General features: G+C 43.8%; 1 protein-coding gene and 1 non-coding gene across 4 annotated transcripts in view; one reads left to right on the top strand and one right to left on the bottom strand.

Annotated features, from left to right (window-relative positions):
* The first annotated feature begins 255 nt into the window (after positions 1-255).
* Positions 256-361, top strand: LOC138660474 (U6 spliceosomal RNA). Its single transcript, XR_011317869.1, has one exon. It is a non-coding gene; the product is annotated as a U6 spliceosomal RNA (small nuclear RNA).
* Positions 362-1653: 1292 nt separating this feature from the next.
* ATG10 (autophagy related 10) overlaps positions 1654-27698 on the bottom strand; it is a 437018-nt gene continuing 410973 nt past the window's right edge. For 2 of the 3 annotated variants that reach the window (XM_069751160.1, XM_069751186.1), the window contains exon 8: positions 25347-27300. The gene's annotated coding sequence lies outside the window, so the exon portion shown is untranslated. Of the gene's footprint in view, positions 1878-25346; positions 27301-27698 lie in introns of those variants that run through there. The other variant, XM_069751167.1, reaches the window with a different exon arrangement.

The raw sequence follows: 27698 nt of genomic DNA, 5'->3' as shown, positions 1-27698 counted from the left end.
TTTTCTTTTTTATTTAAATGCATGTACTTAAGGCTAAAAATATTTTTTCTAATTGGGTTTCATTAAAAATGTTGAACCGTTTTTCCCTCTATAGCCTCTATAGTCCTGCTACAGAATGAGTCAACTGAGAATTTGTTAGTTAGCCCGCTATGATAGTCTGACAGGGGGTTTGTTATTTTTTATGTCTTTTTCTGAGCTCCTGTCAGTTCATTTATGACCAAAAACGACATAAAATTTGAGTGTGCAGAAAAACAAGTATGGCTTCGGCAGCACATGTACTAAAATAGGAACGATACAGAGAAGATTAGCATGGCACCTGCACAAGGATGACACGCAAATTCGTGAAGTGTTCCAGAAAAACAAGTAGTCAATAGAAGCCAAATAAAGTTTAGCCCCAAACACAAATAATGGAGTAAAAAAAAATATGCTCAAAGGTGGACGAACTCTTTAAAGATAGTTAAGTTTCATTAAAGGGGAATTCCCATCTTCAAGATCCTATGTCAATATGTAGTAGGTGTCAAAATAATAATATTAGCAAATACCTCCAATTAGAAATGTTATATAGTTCTAATTTATGTCACTTAGCTCATGTGCAGGGCGTTGCAGTAGCTTAGGTATCCATGGTTATGACCACTCACAGCCCATAGAAGTGGTCATAACCATGGATACTCAAGCTACTGTAATGCCCTGCACATGTGGTAAGTGTCAATGAATTAGAAGAAATATATTACATTTCTAATTGGAGGTATTTGCTAATGTTAATATTATTACACCTACTACAAATAGGGATAGGATCTTGGATCATAATTAGTGATGAGCGAGTGTACTCGTTGCTCGGGTGACCTCCGAGTATTTATGACTGCTCAGAGATTAGGTTTTCATCCACACAGCTGAATGATTTACAGCTATTAGCCAGGCTGAGTACATGTGGGGGTTGCCTGGTTGCTAGGGAATCCCCACATGTAATAAAGCAGGCTAATAGCTGTAAATCATTCAGCTGAGGCGATGAAAACTAAATCTCCGAGCAGTCATAAATACTCGGAGGACACCCGAGCAACGAGTACACTCGCTCATCACTAATCATAATATCGCTTTAAAAACACATTCAGACAACAGTATTTCCCAGCCTTGTGGTGGCAATTAAACAAAAATGGGCAGCACACGACACATAGAATTTATTGGAACTATTCACACTTCTGTTTAACATATCCATGTGTCTTTTCCGTTAATCTGTATTAGGCTGTGAAGAAATCCATGGCCCGTGGAGGCTATCAATTTTTAACGTATCAATTTTCATGTTCTAAAAAATAGACATGGTCATCTGAATAAACCATAACTTCTATGGTTTTATATACAGAACATTATCAAAACAGAGAGCAGACTGATGAGAAATACTGTGGTGTGAATATGCCTATTGTCAATGTAAACATGACAACAACCGAAGATTAGGTGAGTTTTATTAGCTGTGGAGGTCCTGAAGCAATTCCAGGAACAGACCGGGAAGTTTGCGCTTTTCATAGTGGTGTTATTTTCTACAACAAATGAATGAGTGAAAATGTACAATTTCCACAAGAAATCTGTAAGACATCACATGCAGAAAACTAAGGCTCTAATCTCAGGAGATGCGAGGCCCCAGAGATAATGAAAAAAAAAACGTGACTTTTATTTTATCCTTAAAATCACATTGCAAAAAATAGAAAAGCAAGGTACAGGGAAATGTCTTGGCTAATATTTGGCTTTTTTCAGGCCAGAGATACAATGATAAAAATACCGCTATGGTGTAAATGTAGCATGTTTGAGGCTTTTTCTATGCCAGAGGAAACGGGCTCCAGCTCTTCCTCCTCCTCTAAGCCCATCCTGGTGGTCATGACAGCCATCTACAGTTGTGAGGTAAGCAAAACATTAAAATACAATAAAATCAAATAAAATCACACAAATATACACATGCTGTAACATATAGAAAATAGAGTTTTGCTTATACCAGGAGCACCCTGGATCCAATCTAATTGATCACCCACATATGTAACATTTCCAAAAAAGAGAGAATATAGAGCCGTATGCATCTGTTTAGGACCTTGTGTGTACTGGGGGTGTCCTAATGACTTGCTTAAAATCAGCTGTGAAAACCCCAATACCATCACATGATACAATAGTTGTGGGAAATCTCAAACATCTTCCAACAAGGTTAAGTGAGCAAGAGAAGGGAGGAATGACGGATGATGTCATCACCCGATAGGAGTACGGATGTGACATAGCACAACAATGACATCTTGAGACCACACCCAGGTGACCACCACATAACACAATGATAAATCACAAAAACACGCCACCAACCAAGGGAGCAATGCCTCCTTCCCTACTGGGTACACCAGCAAAAGAATAATATGGACAAAAAAAGCATATCCATAAACTATACCTAGGGAAGGTAGATCAAAAAATCTTATGCCCACTGTGCTTTTTTTCACATTGTGTAAGCTAACTTGCAGTGTGTGTTTTCAAAACATCAAGTCAATTTCTCTTGCGAGTACGCCGAGTTTTATGTGCCAACTTTCCCCATAGATTTAGATGTGGAAAATTTGCAGGTAAAAAAAAAATATGTGCATTTTCAGTGCATTCCTGCTGTGCAAACAACACATGTAATCCGTATATGACTAACAATAAAGTTTTGTCAAAGCCAAATACCAGGAAGTATCGAAAACAGCTTAATTTGAAGTGTGACATACAAAGAAGAGACAAAACTGCAACATCAAAACATGGTAAAAAGTAAAGCAACATACAGTGGGGCAAATATGTAATACACTACTGATTCTGCAAGTTTTCCCACCTACAAAGAATGGAGAGATCTGTAATTTTTACTACAAAGGACACAGCATGAACTTCAACCCAATATTGCAGCCAGCATGCAGCCAGCAGGTAAGGAAAGGGTGAATCAAACACCCGAAAACCCCGCCCATATGACCACAAACCTGTCCCGCCAAATTCAGGTGACAGGTTCCCTTTAATGTTTGTATTGAAGCATAATACTTTCAGATTTGGAGACAGGTGGTATATTCAAACTGAAGATACCGCCATGGGTACACCAGTATCTTGCACATTAGCTAGTTTGTTTCTTTCAGTCTTGGAAGCGAGACTTGTGTATCCCATGAGCAATCCCTTTTTAAAGCATATTTGTTATGTGGACGATGTGGGGCTCGCGGCAGCTTATTTATCAGTATTCTCAGCCTGGACGGTCACATCTTGGCACCGTCCAGGTTGAAATCTGTTAATACCCAGACATGGATTACAGTGGGGGACAGAACGACGGACAGGTGAGGGATATTGTTGTTTTTTATTATTGTTTTATTACAGAAGACAAGGGACTCAATGGAATGGGCGTTAGGGGAGTAATAATAAGACTTTATTCTGGATTTGTGTTTATTTACAATACAACTATAGGATTACTAATGGATAATGTCTTATAGATGCCTCTCCATTACTAATCCATGGACTTGATATCACCGGACAATACAAAGGTGACATCATCTCCACAAATATTACTTCACTTGCCACCACTACAGAGCAAGTGGGAATAGCCACACAAAGCACCAGAATTGGTGCATCTAATAGTTGTGACTTTTCTGGGCGGCTGCGGGCTGCTATTTTTAGGTTGGGGTTGCCAATATTCAAGGCCTCCTACCTGCCTGAGAACAGCAGCCCCAAGCTGTTTGCTTTAGCAAAGCTGGTTGTTGAAAATGGGGGGGGGGGGGACTCCACGCCTTTTTTAAAAATTATTTATTTAAATAATTTTAAACAAATTTGTCGGTCCTCTCTATTCTTGATAACCAACCTTGCTACTGCTGACAGCTGAGGGTTGCAGCCCAGAGCTGTCAGTTTTGCAGTTTTGCCTGGCTGCTTATCAGAAATACAGGGGAACCCACGCTGTTTTTTTTTCTTAAATTATTTATTTTAGAGCATAGGTGTCGGCTGAGGAATACTCCCATCAGGCGGTCCTACTCTCACTGTTATTAGCAGCAGCCATAGGCTGACGGGAGCAGTAATCCTATCAGCTCACACCAGTGACCGGAGGTAAACTTTATATCACCAATCAGAGCTGTGGGCTGTGGGAACAACGGCTCTCTGACCGACAGTAATGATTTTACCGCAAATCAGAAGAAGTGTTTGCAGCGCAGTCATACACATGACAGCGTGACAAATACTGGATGTTAGAGCCCCCATTCAACTAGACAAAGTGGGGCCCTGTGCAAAAGTTTAAAGTGGGGCCCCAAATGCTACCATATCGCACCATCAGACAGAAACATTTACAAGTGCTAAGTTCCAGCCACTTAACGAGCATGATCAACAATATTGAAGTCATTCGACACTTGTTTCCCGGCCTCCTTAGGGTATGTGCACACGTTAAGTAATTACATTTAAAGGCTTCTCTGGACTGGTGTCCACTGGTTGGGTCCCAGTCCTTTTGTCTGCCCTTATTCACACACTGAGGTCAACTCTGACATATGGTAAGGTTTTTAATATTAGACAGTGTAGGATCGTCCTGATCAGAGTAACCTCGTCGACGGTGGGATGGCTTTTATGCTATTTTTGATCAAAAACAGTTTTACTAAGCACTCTGTGTTATTTGCACTTGCTTTTTACTTATTTAGCTACAGCAGGGTTTTTGGTCATATTGTTTCTTGTAGGTTTTGTATGTTTTATGACTAATGTGAAAATGCGTCTACGTGCTGCATGTATACCAACTCAAACGAAACTCAATTTTTGTGTTTTTTCTTTGTATTTTTGCATTCTGTGCAAGCCAGGGTGTGGCCTCCCTCTCCTGAGTTGGAAATTACACTTAAAGGCTTCCCTAGACTGGTGTCCACTGGTTAGGACCCGGTCCTGAGGTCAACTCTGACACATGTAAGGCTTTTAATATTAGACAGGGTAGGACAGTCCCAATCAGAGTTACCTCGTCGACGGTGGGATGGCTTTTATGCTATTTTTGATCAAAAACAGTATTACTAAGAACTCTGTGTTATTTAAATGCACTTGCTTTTTACTTATTGAGTTACAGAAGGTTTTTTGCTCATTTTGTTTCTTGTAGGTTTTGTATGTTTAATGACCAATATGAGCATGCGTCTACGTGCTGCATGTATACCAACTCAAACCAAGCTCAGTTTTTGTTTTTTTGACGTTCAGTAATTGGCAGTGCTTTGGACGCAGTACATGTCCGCTGTGTCCAAAGCACTGCCGGCTATTGAATGCAGGTGAATCCCCATTGTTCATTGCACCGTGCGGATTCACTTTGTCCAATACATTGTACGGGTGAAATTTATCTTACGGAGACAAATAAAGATAAATTGACATGCTGCGGTCTGGAAAGACATGCCGCATGTCCATCTTCGCGGATGAGCTGTGGGCATCTGTGCACACATAATGGGCATGGGATTTCTTGAAATCTCATCCTCTATGCTGTAGCATCTGAACGCTGTACAAGTATGCAATGTCCAACCAGCATTGTTTACTGACCGTGTGCACCAACCCTTACTCAGGCTGAGGAACAATGATGGGTACCGATAGTCCTCAATACAGTATAATGCAGGTCCCACATAGTACATATCGTAAAATGCACTCCCCATGGTCCTTCGTAGAATACAATGCATCCCCCTCAGAGTATACTGCAGCCCCCTCAGAGGATAATGCAGCCCCACACAAAGTATAATGAAAGCCCCACCCCCACAAACACACACAGTATAGTGCAGCCCCTTCACACAGTGTTATGCAGCCCCCACACACAGTATAATGCAGCCCCCAGAGTATGATGCAGCCCCACACACAATATAATGCAGGCCCCACCCCCACACAGTATAATGAAGCCCCCACAAACATACATAGTACACTATGAAGCCCCCTTCACACAAAGTATAATGCAGCCCCCAAACACAGTATAATGCAGCCCCCACAAACACACAGTATAATGCAGCTCCCCACACACAGTAGTGCAGTTCCCGCACACAATATAATGAAGCTCCCTAAGAGTATAATGCAGCCCCTACACACAAAGTATAATGCAGCCTCCTGAGTATAAATCAACCGTCTCAGAGTATAATGCAGCACTACACACAGTATAATGCAGCCCCCCACAAACACACAGTATAATGAAGCCCCTTCACAAACATTATAATGCAGCCCCCACACCCAGTATAATGCAGCCCCCAAAAGTATAAAGCAGCCCCTTCAGAGTATAATGCAGCCCCTCAGATTATAAAGCAGCCGCCTCAGAGTATAATGCAGCCTTACACACAGTATAATGCAGCCCCCACAAACACACAGTAAAGTGCAGCCCCACACACAGTAGAGTGCAGTCCCCCCACACACAGTATAATGCAGCTCCCTAAAAGTATAATGCAGCCCCACCCAGTATAATGCAGCCCCCTGAGTATAAATCAACCCCCTCAGAGTATAATGCAGCCCTACACACAGTATAATGCATCCCCCCCACAAACACACAGTAAAGTGCAGCCCCCCATACACAGTATTATGCAGCCCCCCACACAGTATAGTGCAGTCCCCCACACAGTATAGTGCAGTCCCCCACACACAGTATAGTGCAGCCATCACACACAATGCAACCCCCCCACAAACGGTATAGTGCAGCCCTCAAACACAGTATAGTGCAGTCTCCCCATAGACAGTATAATGCAGTCCCCACACACACTATAATGTAGACACACACTATAATGCAGACACACACATACACAATACAAACCAGCAATCAGCAGATTTGGGTTCCAGTATCATCTCTATGCTGATGACACCCAATTATACACTTCTTCCCCTGACATCACGCCTACCCTAATTCAAAATACCAAGGATTATCTGTCTGCTGTGTCTAACATCATGTCCTCCCTCTATCTGAAACTAATTCTCTCCAAAACTGAACTTCTTGTGTTTCTCCCCTCTACTAACCTCACTCTACCCAATATCAAAATAACCCTGGAGGGTTCAACCATAACTCCCAAGCAGCATGCCCGCTGTCATATTCGACATCAAACTTTCCTTTACTCCCTATATCCGATCACTCACTCGCTCTTGTCACCTGCATCTTAAAAACATCTCCAGAATCCGACCTTTTCTCACCTTTGAAACTGCTAAGACTCTTACTGTCGCTCTTATTCATTCTCGTCTGGACTACAGCTACTCTCTTCTGATCGGTCTCCCTCTTACCAAACTTTTTCCTCTCCAATCTATCTTGAATGCGGCAGCCAGGGTCACCGATGCCTCCATCTTGTGCCAGTCATTACACTGGCTACCCATTCGCTACAAGGTCCAGTATAAACTCATCTCTCTCACCCACAAAGCTCTCCACAGTTCTGCACTGCCTTATATCTCATCTCTGTCTATCCCCCTACACGTGTCCTCTGTTCTACAAATGACCTAAGACTAAGATCCCCTGTAATCCGAACCTCGCACCTCTGTCTCCAAGACTTCTCTCGTGCTGCACCAGCTCTCTGGAATGCACTTCCCCAGACGATCAGGCTGATACCTAGCCTCGACCTATTCAAGCACGCTTTGAAAACCCATCTCTTCAAACAAAGTCTACCACATCAACTACTCAGTAAACTAACTTTGCCCTAATCCCTCCTTCAAAATATTATTCTGAATCTGCACCCTACTATTCATCTGTTTCCACACCCTCCATGCACACGATAACTGCACTTGATACTTGACTATTGCACTTAAACACACAGGCTGATGACCGGATCATGCAGTTTTATATGAAAATCCCTATTTACTATAATTGCCAGACCTGAAATAACAAACACTTTTCACCTATTGTGTCCCCCCATTTCCTAGTAGATTGTAAGCTTGCGAGCAGGGACCTCACTCCTAATGTCACTGTTTAAATTATCTTAACTTGTATTGAATTTATTGTCTGTACATGTCCCCGCTTAATTGTAAAGTGCTGCGGAATATGTTAGCGCTATATAAATAAAAATTATTATTATTATTACACCCTATAATGCAGACACACACATACACTATAATGCAGACACACACAGACACACATACAATACTTACCTATCCTCATTCCCCTGTTCCTGGCTAGAACGTCTGCATAGCATCTGATCAGCTCCACTGCTGAAACACGCTGAGTCACAAGCAGAGAGAGAGTGATGGGAGGAGTGTCACATGACGCTCTCTTCTCCATCACTGCTTTCAACTATATCAGCATCTATGATGTCGATAAATTGAATGTGCAGTGCGAGGAGGGGGCGTGCCCCATAGCGGCAACTGGCTGGGGGGGCCCCTGGAGGAGTGGGGGCCCTAGGCGGCTGCCTGCCCCTAATGCTGGCCCTGGGTACAACACAGGGGACAGTGACAAACACGAGACAAACAAGGTAGAAACACCAAACTTAATAGCCTACTCTGCTGCCAAGCACCGCATAGCAGAAGGCACCAAGACCACGAACTCCATGAAACTGCAACCAGAGAGCTCCTGACTCCAGGCTTGAGCAACACAGATTACTTTATCACCGACAGTCAGCTGATACATCAGCTGACTATTTAAAGGATGGTGGGAGTAGTCACCATCCACATAAGCTGAACTAGCAACTCTGCAGTTGCAGCAGGATGCCAGCAAGGGAAACTGACATTAATCACTGCTGGCCTAAAAGGAAAAAAGCTACATAAAAATCATAGTGGAACCAGAGCTGCCACGCATCCAAAGATGGATTGTGACACCTATCTCATGGTTTTCGAGAGAGCAGCTGATCAAGAGAGACTTCTGCCAGAGTAGTGGGCAGATGTAGGCGCCATATTTGACAGGTGAACCCCAAAAGTGGTATTATGACTTAACACTGCAGGATGCCAAGGAATACGCCAAGGTAAAAAAAAATCTTGACAAGCCTGGGAGTAACCATGTCAGTTAGAGTCCACTACTGGGCATATGCTGGCGACAAACCTTGCTCCCAGATTTTTTACTTACTGCATCTAGTCCAGAAGTGGTTGCAGGCAGAGTCTTCCACTCCTACCGAAATTGTCGAGCTTGCAGTGATGGACAGATTCAACCACTCCCTTCCCAGGCCAGTACAGATTAGTAGAAAGGTACCAGGTTGTTGAGAACTCCCTTAGGAAACTGGACATCATCACTTCCCTGTACTGAAATACCCAAAGGGGGGCGATCTCAACTCGGAGGGGACTAGAGAAACAAATGGGGGGCATCCCAAACCCACTAATGGTCCCCCAAAGGCTGTTGTTAAGGACGTGGTCTGTTGGCAGTCTGTTAGAATCCTGAACACGTAGCCGTCCAGTGTCATATGTCCCCTGAACCAATCGACTGCAGCCTAGGCCAGCGTTGCTTCTATTACACATATTGGCCTAAAGTGTGGACTATCAACCCGGCAAGGGGTCACAGGCGTGTGCAAAGTCACTTAATGGGGTAATAGTACTTGGACTGTTGGACTCTGGATGATCCCTACCAAATTTGTGGGTGTTCTCTGTAAACATGGAGATGCCAAACACTACCTTTTGGACAGAGTAAGCAAAACAGGGCAATAGGGTGCTGTGCCAAAGGTTTAGAAAAAAAGCCAAATCCCTCGGGAAGAAATGCCATCGAAATCAAAGGTGGATGAGTTCCCCCTGTGTGTCCTTGCTGGAGAAGATAAGACGGTGACCAAAGAGGCCAACCTCCCAGAGTTAGAAATGTCCAAAGAGAACTTTAGGACTGCTCAAATTAAGGACCTTACCTTAAAGGGGACGTTTGACAATGTTACCATCAGTATCCGGGTGGCTCAACAGCTGGGGGCAGACACCAGGTTCCCAAACTATGCAATTGAAGGGGAGTTATTATATCGGGTGACTACACTGAGGGGAGAGGAAATAGTGGAGCAGCTATTTGTTTCAGGGCCCTATTGGAGGAGTTTTAGACATGGCCCACTCGCATGTTCTGAGGGGACATCTGGGGGAGGAGAAAAATCAGGAAAAAATAATGCAGAGGTTCTATTGGACCGGATGCTACCAAAGATCCTAAATTATTGTAGATCCTGCATGTCAGGGATCAGAATATTTGTCAGAACTTTTCTGATCCCAAAAATCCCTATCAAAGGTCGGGAAGGTTCCGAGTACCACCCGCTGTGATGTTTGGAGCGAACAGCCCTCTGCTGCCTTCTATCGTCTGGAAAATTTCACAATTGGCCGACGATCAACAGAGAAGGCCGCAGCCTGTTCGCATAATTAGGCCAGCTATCGGAAAATTAGTGCTTCGTGTACGTCATATATACCTCCAGATTCCAACACATGGAATATGTGTACGCACCCTGGTATGTTCACAGCTAACTCTCAGATAACCCCAGACTACTCGTCGCCACCACTAATCTGTTTCGATCAATTAGACACCGTTAAACGGTAGATATCACTTCGAGGCGTAGTTTACAGAACAGAAGGAGCAGAACTATTAATTTTTATATTTAACCCAAAAGGAGGCAGTGCTTATGGAAAATATACAAAATATTTTACAAGGTGGGGCAAACAATACAGCAGAAACAGTTACATAAAATAAAAGGGATTAACAGGAGAACTTACAACACCGATCGCAGAGGCGATTCAGTTTAGCCGAAGGAGAGCGCTTCGATTTGACCGTCAAGACTAGGTCCCTACAGACACAGGATATGTAACTCTCTTGTACGAACACTGATCATAATTGGGATCGATCTTTTATCAGACCCTGAATCCCACCCACACAGCCCTTTACTATGACTTGACAAGGTCCCGGTTGTGGGTCGGACTCAGCCCTTCATAATTTTAGGAAAACCCAATTTATATAATAACTCCTCATAGAGCCATCACAGAAGGTCAAGACTGATGTAATCTTTTCCATTGGGATTTTAGCTACACTTAGAAAAAAATGTGTATGATTGCCTAGTTTTCCATGTGCCGACAATATATGTCTCATTAATATCGGATGGATAGAAAATCCAATAATCCATATTTTCTCCCGGAGCCATACTGTCTGCTGATTTATTGTAAGTGCAGTGACCATATCTATTTGAAAAGGTGTTATATTTTCTTAGATCCACTCTAATCTAGTAGTCTTTTCTGGTCTCTCTCTGTGGGGACCATAGACATTGTATTCAGTCAGTTAGACATCAGAGGGATCCTCACATTTTAAAGGGAACCTGTCACCTGAATTTGGAGGCGGGACCGGTTTTCGGTCATATGGGTGGAGTTTTCGGGTGTTTGATTCACCCTTTCCTTACCCGCTGGCTGCATGCTGGCCGCAATATTGGATTGAAGTTCATTCTATGTCCTCCGTAGTACACGCCTGCGCAAGGCAAGGCGACAGGTTCACTTTAACCCCTTAGTGACAAAGCCAATTTGGTACTTAATGACCAGGCCAATTTTTACAATTCTGACCACTGTCACTTTATGTGGTTACAACTTTGGAATGCTTCCAAAGATTCTGAGAATATTTTTTGATGACATATTGTACTTCACGTTAGCGGTAAAATTTCTTCGATATGACTTGTGTTTATTTATGAAAAAAAATGGAAATAAGACGAAAGTTTTGAAATTTTCAAACTTTTAATTTCATACCCTTAAATCAGAGAGATAAGTCACACAAAATATTTAATAAATAACATTTTCCACATCTTTACATTAGCACAATTTTGGAAACAACATTTTTTTTATTAGGAAGTTATAAGGGTTAAAAGTTGACCAGCGATTTCTCATTTTTACAACACCATTTTTTCTTTAGGGACCACATAACATTTAACCCCTTCATGACCCAGCCTATTTTGACCTTAAAGACCTTGCCGTTTTTTGCAATTCTGACCAGTGTCCCTTTATGAGGTAATAACTCAGGAACGCTTCAATGGATCCTAGCGGTTCTGAGATTGTTTTTTCGTGACATATTGGGCTTCATGTTAGTGGTAAATTTAGGTCAATAAATTCTGTGTTTAATTGTGATAAAAACGGAAATTTGGCGAAAATTTTGAAAATTTCGCAATTTTCACATTTTGAAATTTTATTCTGTTAAACCAGAGAGTTATTTGTTAACTATTTTGTGTCACATAACATTTCCCACACGTCTACTTTACATCAGCACAATTTTGGAAACAAAATTTTTTTTTGCTAGGAAGTTATAAGGGTTAAAATTTGACCAGCGATTTCTCATTTTTACAACGAAATTTACAAAGCCATTTTTTTTAGGGACCACCTCACATTTGAAGTCAGTTTGAGGGGTCTATATGGCTGAAAATACCCAAAAGTGACACCATTCTAAAAACTGCACCCCTCAAGGTGCACAAAACCACATTCAAGAAGTTTATTAACCCTTCAGGTGCTTCACAGCAGCAGAAGCAACATGGATGGAAAAAATGAACATTTAACTTTTTAGTCACAAAAATGATTTTTCAGCAACAATTTTTTTATTTTCCCAATGGTAAAAGGAGAAACTGAACAACGAAAGTTGTTGTCCAATTTGTCCTGAGTACGCTGATACCTCATATGTGGGGGTAAACCACTGTTTGGGCGCACGGCAGGGCTTGGAAGGGAAGGAGTGCCATTTGACTTTTTGAATGAAAAATTGGCTGCTCTCTTTAGCGGACACCATGTCACGTTTGGAGAGCCCCCGTGTGCCTAAAAATTGGAGCTCCCCCACAAGTGACCCCATTTTGGAAACTAGACGCCCCAAGGAACTTATCTAGATGCATAGTGAGCCCTTTAAACCCCCAGGTGCTTCACAAATTGATCTGTAAAAATGAAAAAGTACTTTTTTTTCACAAAAAAATTATTTTCGCCTCAATTTTTTCATTTTCAGATGGACAACAGGATAAAATGGATCCTAAAATTTGTTGGGCAATTTCTCCTGAGTGCACCTATACCTCACATGTGGGGGTAAACCACTGTTTGGGCACATGGTAAGGCTCGGAAGGGAAGGAGCGCCATTTGACTTTTTGAATGAAAAATTATCTCCATCGTTAGCGGACACCATGTCACGTTTGGAGAGCCCCCGTGTGCCTAAAAATTGGAGGTCCCCCACAAGTGACCCCATTTTGGAAACTAGACGCCCCAAGGAACTTATCTAGATGCATAGTGAGCCCTTTAAACCCCCAGGTGCTTCACAAATTGATCTGTAAAATGAAAAAGTACTTTTTTTTCACAAAAAATTTCTTTTCGCCTCAATTTTTTTATTTTCACATGGGCAATAGGATAAAATGGATCCTAAAATTTGTTGAGCAATTTCTCCCGAGTACGCCAATACCTCATATGTGGGGGTAAACCACTGTTTGGGCACACGGCAGGGCTCGGAAGGGAAGGCGCGCCTTTTGACTTTTTGAATGGAAAATTAGCTCCAATTGTTAGCGGACACCATGTCGCATTTGGAGAGCCCCTGTGTGCCTATGCATTGAAGCTCCCCCACAAGTGACCCCATTTTGGAAACTAGACCCCCCAAGGAACTTATCTAGATGCATACTGAGTACTTTAAACCCCCAGGTGCTTCACAGAAGTTTATAATGCAGAGCCATGAAAATAAAAAATAATTTTTCTTTTCTCAAAAATGATTTTTTAGCCTGGAATTTCCTATTTTGCCAATGGTAATAGGAGAAATTGGACCACAAATGTTGTTGTCCAGTTTGTCCTGAGTACGCAGATACCCCATATGTGGGGGTAAACCACTGTTTGGGCGCACGGCAGGGCTCAGAAGGGAAGGCACGCCATTTGGCTTTTTAAAAGGAAAATTAGCTCCAATCATTAGCGGACACCATGTCGCGTTTGGAGAGCCCCTATGTGCCTAAACATTGGAGATCCCCCACAAATGACCCCATTTTGGATACTAGACCCCCAAAGGAACTAATCTAGATGTGTGGTGAGCACTTTGAACCCTCAAGTGCTTCACAGAAGTTTATAACGCAGAGCCATGAAAATAAAATAAAAAATTTCTTTTCTCAAAAATGATTTTTTAGCCCGCAATTTTTTATTTTCCCAAGGGTAACAGGAGAAATTTGACCCCAAAAGTTGTTGTCCAGTTTCTCCTGAGTACGCTGATACCCCATATGTGGGGGTAAACCACTGTTTAGGCACATGCTGGGGCTCGGAAGTGAAGTAGTGACGTTTTGAAATGCAGACTTTGATGGAATGCTCTGCAGGCGTCACGTTGCGTTTGCAGAGCCCCTGATGTGGCTAAACAGTAGAAACCCCCCACAAGTGACCCCATTTTGGAAACTAGACCCCGAAAGGAACTTATCTAGATGTGAGGTGAGCACTTTGAACCCCCAAGTGCTTCACAGAAGTTCATAACACAGAGCAGTGAAAATAATAAATACGTTTTATTTCCTCAAAAATAATTTTTTAGCCCAGAATTTTTTAATTTTCCCAAGGGTAACAGGAGAAATTTGACCCCAATATTTGTTGTCCAGTTTCTCCTGAGTACGGTGATACCCCACATGTGGGGGTAAACTACTATTTGGGCACTTGCCGGGGCTCGGAAGTGAAGTAGTGACGTTTTGAAATACAGACTTTGATGGAATGCTCTACGGGCGTCACGTTGCGTTTGCAGAGCCCCTGATGTGACTAAACAGTAGAAACCCCCCACAAGTCACCCCATTTCGGAAACTAGACCCCGAAATGAAATTATCTAGATATGTGGTGAGCACTTTCAACCCCCAAGTGCTTCACAGAAGTTTATAACGCAGAGCCGTGAAAATAATAAATACGTTTTCTCTCCTCAAAAATAATTTTTTAGCCCAGAATTTTTTATTTTCCCAAGGGTTACAGGAGAAATTGGACCCCAAAAGTTGTTGTCCAGTTTCTCCTGAGTACGCCGATACCCCATGTGTGGGGGTAAACCACTGTTTGGGTGCACGTCGGGGCTCAGAAGGGAAGTAGTGACTTTTGAAATGCAGACTTTGATGGAATTGTCTGCGGACGTCACGTTGCGTTTGCAGAGCCCCTGGTGTGCCTAAACAGTAGAAACCCCCCACAAGTGACCCCATTTTGGAAATTAGACCCCCCAAGGAACTTATCTAGATATGTGCTGAGCACTTTGAACCCCCAAGTGCTTCACAGACGTTTACAACGCAGAGCCGTGAAAATAAAAAATCATTTTTCTTTCCTCAAAAATTATGTTTTAGCAAGCAATTTTTTATTTTCTCAAGGGTAACAGGAGAAATTGGACCCCAGTAATTGTTGCGCAGTTTGTCCTGAGTATGCTGGTACCCTATATGTGGGGGTAAACCACTGTTTGGGCACACGTCGGGGCTCGGAAGTGAGGGAGCACCATTTGACTTTTTGAATACAAGATTGGCTGGAATCAATGGTGGCGCCATGTTGCGTTTGGAGACCCCCTGATGTGCCTAAACAGTGGAAACCCCTCAATTCTAACTCCAACACACCCCTAAACCTTATCCCAACTGTAGCCGTAACCCTAATCACAACCCTAACCCCAACACACCCCTAACCACAACCCTAATTTCAACCCAACCCTAACCCTAAGGCTATGTGCCAACGTTGCGGATTCGTATGAGATTTTTCAGCACCATTTTTGAAAAATGCGCAGGTAAAAGGCACTGCGTTTTACCTGCGGATTTACCGCGGATTGCCAGTGTTTTTTGTGCGGATTTCACCTGTGGATTCCTATTGAGGAACAGGTGTAAAACGCTGCGGAATCCGCACAAAGAATTGACATGCTGCGGAAAATACAACACAGCGTTTCCGCGCGGTATTTTCCGCACCATGGGCACAGCGGATTTGGTTTTCCATATGTTTACATGGTACTGTAAACCTGATGGAACACTGCTGCGGCTCCGCAGCGGCCAATCCGCAGCCAAATCCGCACCGTGTGCACATAGTCTAATTCTAAAGGTATGTGCACACGCTGCGGAAAACGCTGCGGATCCGCAGCAGTTTCCCATGAGTTTACAATTCAATGTAAACCTATGGGAAACAAAAATCGCTGTACACATGCTGCAGAAAAACAGCACGGAAACGCAGCAGTTTACATTCTGCAGCATGTCTCTTCTTTCTGCGGATTCCGCAGCGGTTTTACAACTGCTCCAATAGAAAATCGCAGTTGTAAAACTGCAGTGAAATGCGCAGAAAAACCGCGGTAAATCCACAGCGGTTTAGCACTGCGGATTTATCAAATCCTCTGCGGAAAAATCCGCAGAGGACCAGAATACGTGTGCACATCCCGAACCCTAACCCTACCCCTAACCCTACCCCTAACCCTACCCCTAACCCTACCCCTAACCCTACCCCTACCCCTAACCCTACCCCTAACCCTACCCCTAACCCTACCCCTACCCCTAACCCTACCCCTAGTTCTAACTCCAACCTTAGTGAAAAAAAAAAAATTCTTTATTTTTTTTATTGTCCCTACCTATGGGTGACAAAGGGGGGGGGGGGGTCATTTACTATTTTTTTATTTTGATCACTGAGATAGGTTATATCTCAGTGATCAAAATTCACTCTGGAACCAATCTGCCGGCCGGCAGATTCGGCGGGCGCACTGCACATGCGCCCGCCATTTTGGAAGATGGCGGCGCCCAGGAAAGAAGACGGACACCGGCAGGCTCGGTAAGTATAAGGGGGGGGGAGATCAGGACACGGGGGGGCGTCGGAGCACGGGGGGGGGGCGTCGGAGCACGGGGGGGAGGCGTCGGAGCACGGGGTGGGGGGCGTCGGAGCACGGATGAGGATCGGTGTGCGTGCGGGTGGATTGGAGCACGGGGTGGGGGATCGCTGTGCAGGGGGGGTGATCGGAGCACGGGGGGGGGATCGCTGTGCGGGGGGGGTGATCGGAGTGCGGGGGGGTTGACTGGAGCACGGGGGGAGCGGACAGGAGGACGGGGAAGCGGAGCACAGGACTGAGGGGAGCGCTGCACAGATCGGGGGGCTGGGGGGGCGATCGGTGGGGTGGGGTGGGGGCACATTAGTATTTCCAGCCATGGCCGATGATATTGCAGCATCGGCCATGGCTGGATTGTAATATTTCACCAGTTTTTTAGGTGAAATATTACAAATCGCTCTGATTGGCTGTTGAAAGTGAAACTGCCAATCAGAGCGATCGTAGCCACGGGGGGGTGAAGCCACCCCCCCTGGGCTAAACTACCACTCCCCCTGTCCCTGCAGATCGGGTGAAATGGGAGTTAACCCTTTCACCCGATCTGCAGGGACGCGATCTTTCTGTGACACAGCATATGCGTCACAGGTCGGATTGGCACCGACTTTCATGACGCATACGCTGTGTCACAGGTCGGGAAGGGGTTAAAGTCACTTTGATAGGTGTACATGACAGAAAATACCCAAAACTGACATCAATCTAAAAACTGCACCCCTCAATGTGCTCAAAACCACATTCAAGAAGTTTATTAAACCCTTACATGCTTCACAGGAACTGAGGCAATGTGGAAGAAAAAAATGAACATTTAACTTTTTTTTACAAACATTTTACTTCAGAACCAATTTTTTTATTTTCATAAGTGTAAAAAGGGAAAATGAACCACAAAAGTTGTTACGGAATTTCTCCTGAACACGCCGATACCAGATATGTGGGGGTAAACCACTGTTTGGACGCACGGCAGAGCTCGGAAGGGAAGGAGTGCAGTTTTACTTATTCAAAGCAAAATTGGCTGGAATTAAGATCAAACACCATGTTGCGTTTGGAGAGCCCTTGATGTTTTTAACCAGTGGAAACCCCCTACAATTGACACCACTTTGGAAACTAGACCCCCAAAGGAACTTATCTAGATGTGTGGTGAGCACTTTTAACCCTCAAGTGCTTCACAGAAGTTTATAACGTGGAGCCGTGAAAACAAAAAATCATATTTTTTCCACAAAAATAATCTTTTCGCCCCCAAATTTTTATTTTCCCAAGGGTAACAGGAGAAATTAGACCCAAAATTGTTGTGTGATTTGTCGTGAGTATGCTGATACCTCATATGTGGGGGTAAACCACTGTTTGGGTGCATGGCAGGGCTCACAAGGGAGGGAGCACTGCTTGACTTTTTGAACGCAAAATTTGCTGGAATCAATGGTGGCGCCATGTCGCGTTTCGAGACCCACATTGTACCTAAACAGTGGAAATCCCCAATTTCTAACTGTAACCCTAACCCTAATCCCAACTCTAACCATAACCCTAACCACAACCCTAACCCCGACAAACCCCTAACCCTAATCCCAACCCTAACCATAACCCTAACCACAAACCAAACCCTAACACACCCCTAACCATAATCCTAACCACAACCTTAACCAACACACCCTTAACCATAATCCCCACCCCAACACACCCCTAACCCTAATCCCAACCCTAACCCCAACACACCCCTAACCCTAATACCAACCCTAATCATAACCCTAACCACAAACCTAACCCCAACACACCCCTAACCCTAATACCAACCCTAACCCCAACACACCACTAACCCTAGTCCCAACCCTAACCCCAATGCTAACCCCTATCCCAACTCACTTTAGCTCAACTCTAACCCTAATGGAAAAATGGAAATAAATATATATTTTTCATGTTATTATTTTTCCCTAGCTAAGGGGGTGACAAAAGGGGCCTTTATTTACTTTTTTTTAATGTTGATCAGTGTGATAGGGTCTATCACAGTGATCAAAATGAACCAATAGGAAAAATGTTCTATTGTAGCCGGCCAGCAGATCTCAACGGGCGCACTGCGCATGTGCCCCCCATTTTCTCCTGGAAAAAGACTCCGGTGGCCCAGGGGACATCATGAGGGGATGGCATAGACTCCAGAGGTACAGAGGGAGTGATCGGGGGACCCTATTTCTCTCTCCTCTGATGTGCGATCACATCACACATCAGAGAAAAGAAATTAAATGGAAAATCAGACTTTTTTTGTGGCCGCCGTTATACTGTTAATAACAGTGATTGCAACACTGGGGTCTGAAAAATCGACCTGAATCATGTTCTCTGGGGTCTGTTACCCCCAGCAGTCGAGACCCCAGAGAAATTCTGACTCTGAGGGGAACTATAACCTTAAACCTCAGCGCTGTTAAAAAGCGGCGCTGTGGTTTAAGTACCCTTAACTGCCACCGTTAAAAGGCATATCGGCAGTCGTTAAGGGGTTAATTAAGCGGCTTCACAGCTCTGTACCCTGCCATTTTACATAAACACAGCATGGAGTGCACACTCCTATCTTGTCATGACAAATGGTACATGAAAAAGGAGGGGGGGACATGAGGGACCTCAAGAAATTTCAATATTTTCTATGACACTGCCCCATCTGCCAGGTAACCCCTCCCTCTTCGCATTTTCTATGTCCACTAGTCCAATTATCTGTTATAAAGGTCCCATTTAAGAGAATTGCAATGGACCTAGTCGGTCCCCTAGTTAATATCATGAATATAAAAGAACCTGGCACTCAACTTAAATGCGTGTGGCTTGAAAAATTTATTGCGTAGTACCAACAAAACGTTTCGGTCTTATTCGACCTTCAGTTACTACAGTACATAAGAAATTAAATAACTAAATCAATAAGACAAAATAATGAATAAACAAAAATAGTGAAATAGGAGGGGACCAAGGGGAAAACAAAAACAAAGTATATACAAAATGTAGAATCGGTCATATTTTTGATATTTGAAAAACGCAAAGAAACCACATAATAAACCTATTCTCAATTTCCGATACATTATAATGGAGGCAGAGAGGAGAAATATGGACTGGCGTACCGTACTTAGAGTAAAATTGCGTGTCGCTTTGTGCATATGTCCAGTGGGTATGGTTAGAGTCACTGGGGAGTAAAGAGTGCAAATGGGTAATGGTGTCAGATAAAAGGGAATACCGTATATGCCCGAATGGGTGATGGTTACCTGGGGTACCGGTACCCTGCTCATGGGGTGGGCTGAGCTGTGGAGAGAGGAGGTATCCTTGAATATATATAAGTTACCATGCTAGGAAGCCAGCTGAATCTCCTGTGCTGCATGATATAAAGCGCTGTATGTTGCATAACGCTGTGTATGGGTAGTGGTGCGCTGATTACCTGTTGCCGTCCGGAGCTTGATGCGGTGTCCACCGCTTGTCAGTGCATGTGCCGGAGTAAGGAAGTGCTGAAAGCGCGCCCATTAAGTGAGCGCACAGCACCGACCGGAAGTGACACACCGGAAGTGCGTCACTGTAATGACGTGATTGTCATGGAGAGCTCGTCCAATAGGGCGATCGGAAGAAGTGATAGGAGGCTGGCCCACTGGGCTATGCAGAGCGAGGATGTGGCTCTAGTGAAGTGGTCACTTATAGTACACTCTGTGAGCGCATAAGGTGCTGTGGCATTGAACGTTCCTGTGACATCCATGTTAGTGGGTGGCAATGATGTGATTGCGATGCCTCAATAAAGATGACTCTGGAAGAATAGACATAAATATTAGTATAATTAAACTTAATAAAGATCATATACATTATGCACAATTACAGAGGACACATTATACCTGACAAGTGGAATAATTGAAACACTTAATAGAGTACATTTTACAGATGACTAGGATACTCAGGACCCAACTTTGATTGTGGTTAATCATATGTGAAATGAGATGGAATGAAGGACATGGCCACAGTGTATCACATGATGTAGGCCTGTTCAGATAAAGGATAGTAAATCATAATCCCTATTCAGTCCCTTGGGGTGTAAGGTGTCCAGGGCATGAATCCAATACGCCTCATGGCGTTTAAGGGAGGCTAATCATGTTAGGGCATGTTAGGTTAGGCTATGGGTTGAACTAGATGGACTCAAAGTCTTCCTTCAACCTTAATAACTATGTTACTAATCTGTCACCCCCCCCCAGATGGTATCTGTTCTATGACCTGGAATTTCATCTGGGGAATATTGTATTCCTTGGAAATGAAGTGTTGAAGGATTGGTAGAAGCATATTCCTGCATCTAATTGTGGACTTGTGTTTTGATATACGGTCGCAGATAGTCTGTGTGGTTTCGCCTAAATATAACATGCCACAGGGGCACTTTATCAGATAGACTACGTACGAGGAATCACAGGTGAAATAGTTCTTGATGGAGAAGCTTTTACCAGAACGCGGATGGTGGAAGGTGTTGCCCTTCTGTACGTTGCTACATTGAGTACAATGTAGACATGGAAAGGTCCCGAACCTGGGGTTTTGTAGGAAACGTTTAGGGGTGTGTTTGTCTGGCCCCATGTCTGCTCTGACCAGTGTGTCACGGAGGTTGCGTGCCCTCCTAAAACAAGGGAGGAAGGGTTCCCGCAATTCCGGGATGTTGGGATGAGCTGTGGCTAGCAGGTGCCAATACTGGCAAATATTTTTGTGTAAAATATATGCGAAGGGATGAAAGGAGTGGACAAACGGGATGCGATTGCTTTTCTTAGGTCTGGCATTGCTAGGTCTGTGGGGTATGTCCTGTAAGATGGAGACTGGATAGCCTCTGGATTGAAATTTGGACTTAATCTCATTAACCCGTTGTTCTTGTAGCCTATCATCCGAAACAATGCGGGACACACGTTGGATTTGGGATTTAGGAATGGATTGTTTAACTGCATGGGGATGTTGACTTTGGAAATGTAGCAAACTGTTGCGGTCAGTATTTTTCGTATCCAGATCTGTGGATAGTCGGCCATTGTGATCCTTGATCACCACCGTGTCAAGGAAGTTCATCCTGTGTAAGTCGTGGGCGATGGTGAAGGAAATACCAGGCCAGGCAGAAATAAAAAAAATCAAAGACAGGAGAGATTTCAACGTGCCGCCCCAGACACAAAATATGTCGTCTATGTATCATTTCAATAGCAGGGCGTTGTCCCGGAAACGTTTATCGGGATAAATAAGGCTTTCCTCGAAGTCTGCCATGTAACAATTTGCGTAAGGGGCGCCACGTTGGAGCCCATCGCGGTCCCCCGTATCTGAAGATAAAACTGGTCCTGGAATAGAAAACTGTTTGAATCCAGTACTAAGGTAAGATCAGTGCAAAGGTCTATCTGTTGCTCATCTGTCCCTGATGTTGTCAGAAGTTTTTCACCGATCTAATACCCTCTACATGAGGTATGGAGGTGTACAGGTCTTTTACATCAAGTGATGCCAGGATGACGTTGGGTGGTATATTGCCCATTGAGCGTATGGTTTCAAGAAAGACGCCTGTGTCTAGGAGATAAGACCTTGTAGATTGGATGTGAGGGGTTAACACTTTTTCTAAAAAAAAATGGCAATGCGGGACAGTATGGAGTTGGTAGCGGCCACAATGGGTCTCCCCGAGAGGTGTTCTAGATTCTTGTGTATTTTGGGGAGTGTTTAAAAAACGGGGGTGATGGGGTGGTTATTGGTCAGATAATCACGTTTTCATGTCCAGGACTCCCGCTGTCGTGTATTTCCGTAGTATTTCTGAAATCCTACTCCTAATTGAGTAGGTTGGATTAGAGTCTAGTTTATGATAAATGGTGGTGTTGTCTAAGTACCTCTTTAAGATATTCACTCTTATCCATAATGACTATGGCCCCTCCTTTGTCCGCCGGTTTAATCATAAGAGTCGTGTCTGATTGTAGTGACTGTAAAGCCTGGCGTTCTGTAATTGTTAAATTTGGAGGATAGTGGAGTTGGCCAAGTTCAACTTCGCCCTGGAGTGTTTGGAATGAGTTCTGGATAAAATCAATAAATGTCTCTAGGGCATGGGAGCCCCGTGGGGGTCTAAATTGACTCTTAGGGCGGAGTCCCAGGCTTGCTGCCGTGAGAAGTTGGGGTGGGTTATCCATGTTACTAGGGGCATGCGAGGTACTGTTATTGGGGTCTGAGAAATACACTTTCAAACGTAATGTCCGAAAAAAAAGTTGAAGGTCCATATCAAGGTCAAAAGTGTGGTACCGGTATGTAGGGCAGAACGAGAGTCCCTTTTGGAGAACACTGTATTCTGATGGCCCCAATGTCCTTGAAGAAATATTGACAATCAAAGATTCTGTACCTGTGATTGTGTGATCCGCATGTGGTCCGCGTCTCTTCTGGTGTCCGTGGCCCCTCCGCGTCCTCTTCTTCGTGTACGTTGACCCCGTTGCCCTAAAAAACGGGAGTTGTTTGGGATGGAGGAGCTTCTGTCCTGCTCCGATCCCGATGTGGAGTAATCGGTTGATGAGCGATGTCCTGTTCGTGGAGTGGTACGTCGAGAGGAGTAGTTGTCCTGCCATTTGTAAACCTGATTTGATTCGTAGTCTTGTGTCCCGAGCAAACTAAGGCATTTTCGGTTCTCTGTATGCTTCCGATGTTGGTCTGTCCTGGTTTTGATTTCGGATGCAACTCGTTACCCATAGGCTGTACCCCTCTGGAACTCATCTACCAAGTGTATAGCCCAAAAGCTTATCCATATTATTTCTAGGAGCAGCCTGCCAAAGGAGATCTTGACAGACCAAGGGGCACCCTTCATGAGCAAGGTGATGAAGAAGCTGTGTAAGGTCCTCTAGATTGCCCAGCTGCAAACCTCAGTCTACCATCCACACACAGTAGGCCTAGTTGAGCACTTCAGTAAGACCTTAAAAGCCACTCTCAAGAAGCTCATTGAGAAGGCCGGTCATTGAGATTAACTGGGGCTATCCACTTCAGTGTCTGCTCTTCTCTGTTGGAGAAGTTCCTCAAGCCAGAAATTTCTCCCGATGTACTGCGGTGAACTCACCTCTGCACCGTGAGAGTTTTTCTCACTGTGCTAGCAGTGATCTCACCAAGGTACACGCAGCTCAGGGGCCCGGCTGGGAATGCAGCCTCAGTGACCAGCGATAATCTCGATGACATCACCGCTGGTCATTTATGCTGCTCATACCTCAGTGGTTCTTAGCTTGGACGGTCACATCTTGGCACTGTCCAGGTTGAAAATTGTTGATCCCCAGACATGGATTACAGCATGGGACAGAACGACAGACAGGTAAGGGATATTATTGTTTTTTATTTTTGTTTTATTACAGGAGACAAGGGCTTCAATAGAACGGGCGTTAGTTGAGTATAACTATGTTATTTTTAATTTAAAAAGTCAAAGTGTGTTTTTTATTTCAAATAAAAGACTTTATTCTTGCTGTGTCTTTATTTACAACTAGATGGTGGCCCGATTCTAACGCATCGGGTATTCTAGAATATGTATTTATGTATGTATATAGCAGCCACATAGTATATAGCACAGGCCACGTAGTATATAGGAGCCATGTAGTATATAGCAGACAAATACTACGTGGCCTGTGCTATGTACTATGTGGCTGCTATATACATACAGTATACACACAGTATATAACACAGCCACGCACTATATAACACAGCCCACGCAGTATATAGCAGCCACGCAGTATATAACACAGGCGACGTAGTATATAACACAGGCCACGCAGTATATAACACTGGCCACGTAATATATAGCACAGCCCATGCAGTATATAGCAGCCACGTAGTATATAACACTGCCCACGCAGTATATAGTAGCCACGTAGTATATAACACAGCCCACGCAGTATACAACAGTGGCCACGTAGTATATAGCACGCAGTATAGAACATAGCCCACGCAGTATATAACACTGCCCACGTAGTATATAACACTGGCCAAATAGTATATAACACTGCCTATGTAGTATATAGCAGCCACGCGGTATCTAACACAGCCCACGTAGTATACAGCAGTGTGGGCACCATATCCCTGTTAAAAAAATAATTAAAATAAAAAATAGTTATATACTCACCCCTGGGATCCAGCGAAGCTCCGGCGTTACGCGCACAGCTGCCGCCATCTTCCATTCACAGGATGCATTGCGAAATTACCCAGATGACTTAGCGGTCTCGTGAGACTGCTAAGTCTTCTGGGTAATTTCGCAATGCATCGCCGGGAACGGAAGATGGCAGCAGGCGTGTGCGGCTCAGCGGACTACAGAGGGTGAGTATAGCAGGTTTTTGTTTTTTTATTATTTTTAACATTACATTTTTTTTTTTACTATTGATGCCGCATAGGCAGCAACAATAGTAAAAAGTTGGGAACACACAGGGTTAATAGCAGCGGTTACGGAGTACGTTACCCGCGGCATAACACGGTGACTGGAGGGGAGTATGCGGACGCTGGGCACTGACTGCGGGGAGTAAGGAGCGGCCATTTTCTCCAGGACTGTGCCCGTCGCTAATTGGTTGTGGCTGTTTTGCCGCGACCAATCAGGGACTTGGATTTCCATGACAGACAGAGGCCGCGACCAATGAATATCCGTGACAGACAGACAGAAGGACGGACGGAAGTGACCCTTAGACAATTATATAGTAGATATTACTAAGCCATGGACAGAAGGTGTAGGCTGATGGGGAAGTAGTCCCATCAGCCGACGTCAGTGACAGGAGGTAAACTTTTTATCTCCGATCGCAACTGCGGGAAAAGTGGCTGTCTGACCGGCGGTAAGGATTTTACCATCAATCAGAGGCAGTGGTTGCCACGCTGTCATGCACATGACAACAAAAGAAATACCCAGTGTTTGGGGAGCCAAACCCAAACAGTAACACGGACTTCCTGGCAAAGTCCGTGTTCTGAGTCCATGCCGAAGAGTAGGTGTTCGGTATGGACCCCGAACTTTACTGTTCGGGTTCGCTCATCTCTAAGTGCCATGTGATGTGTAATGGTGGCCCCGGAATCCTGCACCTGCGCCCTGCAAAAGCTCTTCTGTTCCTTGATACTTCCATTGCAGTAATCTCCAGCATGCAAGGCAATAAGGTGCTCTCCCCACCCTGCATACATGGATGACAGGGGCATCAGAAATTGTATGGTTCCTATCTAAGCAGGGAGAAGGAAGTGGTAAGAGCACCTTATCTCCGTGCACGCCGGTGCCAGTACAGAAGAAAGATTAAACCAATGCCCACAGAAAGGTGGAATAGGTACATATAATCGTGCAGGGTGCGGGATTCCAGGGCCACAATTACACATCACGTAACACCGTGACACTGATGGGAGGGAGGTGGTATGATAATGAAGACAGGAGGCAGAGATTTCTTCCAGACATCGCAAGCCCCCGATCCTGGAAGAAATCATTAGCATACAGAAAAAAAAGATGATTTCTCAACAACACCGCAAATATTAGGCATACAGGTAGTACTTGTTTAACATTTCTATCACCTGTATGCCCATATTGGTTATATATATCCTATGGGGTGACATATTGCCTTTAAAGATAGACAGCTCTTATGCAGAATTGGTAAGCCACACCTTTCCAAAATTAGGTGAAAAAGAGGAGAAAGGGTCTGTTCCAAACCAATCAAAATGTCAGGTTGCTCATCTTCTAGGTTGGCGTTTGTACTGAAGATTGCTCCTGAGTAATAGTCTGATCTACTGCCTTCTCATCGAAGGCCAAATTACCATAGTGGTCTTGTAATATAAATAGAGATGATCAGGATGAAGAATTGATTTCACTACAAACCATTATTTTTACATGTTATGACCAAACGGTTCTTTATTGTTTTATTCATGATCCTCTCATATTTTTTCTCATCAAAAACAATTTCAACTGAAGAAAATCACTATTTGTATGGAATATCGTAAAAGAGGAAAAAAGATGTGATGCTATCTCAGAATTGTACGTTTATGTTAAGTTATAAAAGGTGAGCTCTATAAGGAAACTTGCTCACCTGATATAGCTGAGCTAACTGCAGCTATTCCGAGAGAGATGGGGAAACCGCTCCCAGGAGTTTCCCACAGTGAAAGAATCAGAAATGGTGACCAGGTTCAGCCAAGCTGTTTCTGGTTGTTGCATATGGAGCGACTCCGCAAGCAATCAAAAAGACACTGTCCTTGATTCAATAGTGGCAACAGAAGACAGTGCTGATCCTGGTCTCCATTTCTGATTCTTCAACTGAAGAAAATGTCAGTTTTACCCAAGCTGGCGAGACAGATGGTGGGGACTTCACATTTATTTCACGTCTAAGAAATGTAGAACTTACAAATATTTCTATACCAAAACGTCTAGAAATGTCCAACTTTTTCATTCATTCCTTTGGCTTTAATTTGTAAATATTTTATTAACCAATCATGACAAATAAAATTCAATTTAATATGTCTGCCTGACCCGGTAGCCTTCATGAGAACATCTGATCCACCTCATTTGGGTTCTAGCCTTTGTCAGTAGGTATTCTGCGATTGGCCAAGCTGTATCAGTCATACATTAGGATTTGTTAGTCACGGTCCATCAACATACAGCAGAGTGACAAATCGTGCTTGATGTAAAGTATGATCTGTGCGTCTGAGATGACAGCATTCTTCAGTGTAACATTTGATTTCCCTGGAGTTGATCAAAGACAAAGATGGATGAGCAGGTTTTCAAACTCCAAATTTGGCCTGCGATCCTAAAATGAACAATGGGGTGATGTTAGGATATGTACAAAATGTACAGAAACAAACTGGTAAAATGTGAATGCAGCCTTAAAATACCAATATAAGAAAACATTGGCAATGTCTGTTATTCAGCAATGGTAAACAATATTCAAAGGAAATTAGATTATTAATTCCAAATGTTCTGGCAAGAAATAGATCTGGGCTTTGCCAAGACAACTTTGGCAAACGGCACAGAATCCCCACGAATAGAAAGGAGCTTAATAGCTTAATGTAATATGGTGTGTTTATAGCAAGTAAAGAATAGGAGTCAAGACGTAAGGCTGGATTACAGGGCCAGAGATAAATACAATTTTTAAAAGAGTTCGACACAAATTATTGTCTGTAAGAAACTACATTGTTTTCTGATTAC

This window comes from Ranitomeya imitator, chromosome 1, assembly GCF_032444005.1.
Source record: "Ranitomeya imitator isolate aRanImi1 chromosome 1, aRanImi1.pri, whole genome shotgun sequence".
Classification (NCBI taxonomy): domain Eukaryota; kingdom Metazoa; phylum Chordata; class Amphibia; order Anura; family Dendrobatidae; genus Ranitomeya; species Ranitomeya imitator.
This window is presented reverse-complemented; position numbering and strand designations above follow the sequence as displayed.